This window comes from Cyprinodon variegatus, unplaced genomic scaffold, assembly GCF_000732505.1.
Source record: "Cyprinodon variegatus isolate N-32 unplaced genomic scaffold, C_variegatus-1.0 Scaffold696, whole genome shotgun sequence".
NCBI classification, from domain to species: Eukaryota; Metazoa; Chordata; class Actinopteri; order Cyprinodontiformes; family Cyprinodontidae; genus Cyprinodon; species Cyprinodon variegatus.
In genome coordinates this window covers 151452-152460 of record NW_015151149.1, presented here as the reverse complement: position 1 = coordinate 152460, position 1009 = coordinate 151452, and the positions used below count along the sequence as shown (strand labels likewise).

The window sequence follows — 1009 nt, the reverse complement described above, 5'->3', positions numbered from 1 at the left end:
AAAGATGCCACAGAACCTGGTACAGCTAAAAGAACGTCGCCTAGATTAGCCTCAGATGACAATATAGAATCCAAACAGGATAAAGATGCCACAGAACCTGGTACAGCTAAAAGAACGTCGCCTAGATTAGCCTCAGATGACAATATAGAATCCAAACAGGATAAAGACGCCACAGAGCCTGCTACAGCTAAAAGAACGTCGCCTAGATTAGCCTCAGATGACAATATAGAATCCAAACAGGATAAAGACGCCACAGAACCTGCTACAGCTAAAAGAACATCATCTAGATTAGCTTCAGATGAAAACACTGAATCTAAAGTCATTAGATCAGAGTCAAATGACAACATTGAATTCAGACAGTTTAAAGAAGCAGCAGAGAGCTATGTCCCAAGAATACAGTTATCCAGGTTAGCTCTGGATAAAACGGCAGAATCCAAACCTGGTAAAGGTACAGTCGGGCAGGTTTCAGCGACCAGAATAGATCCAGATCTGCAAGCTACAGAGGAAGTTGCAGCTACAAGAAGCAGAAGGTCAGCTAGCGCTGGTACAGTTGTAGAACGATCAACTGAATTGGAAAGTTCTGCACATATTAAAAAAGAGGTATGGATACGAAATGACCAATGTCTGCAATGAGACATTGTATGCTCACTTTGTGCTTAGCAGTAGCCTGTGGTTTGTGTGGTTTATGGCTTCTATTTTCACGTCCTTCAGGTGAGAGCAAGAATAGCTTCCACAGTCGACTTTGCCTCTGATAGAAAACCGGCTGCAGAACCAAATGCAAGTAAACATCCAGCTGAGAAGGAAAGTAAGAGCAGTAGTGATCAGGAAGCTGCAGCAGCATCGACAGCTTCCAGCTCTTCAAACACAGAGGGATCTTCCTCTGGAAGCCGAGTTTCCACCCGGAGCAAAGGAGCAGATATAAAGGTGAACACAATTACCTGCTACCAGTGTCATGAAAAAGTTGGTGCACTGTTAGAATTTTAGCTTTTTTTTGTACTCGTACTCGTCG

The 1009-nt window shown here is 43.3% G+C and overlaps 1 protein-coding gene across 1 annotated transcript in view; it reads left to right on the top strand.

Annotated features, from left to right (window-relative positions):
- Positions 1-6: 6 nt before the first annotated feature.
- Positions 7-1009, top strand: part of psip1 (PC4 and SFRS1 interacting protein 1) — a 22395-nt gene continuing 21392 nt past the window's right edge. Inside the window, exons 1-2 of the mRNA XM_015394590.1 lie at positions 7-600; positions 712-924. The gene's annotated coding sequence lies outside the window, so the exon portion shown is untranslated. The remainder of the gene's footprint in view (positions 601-711; positions 925-1009) is intronic.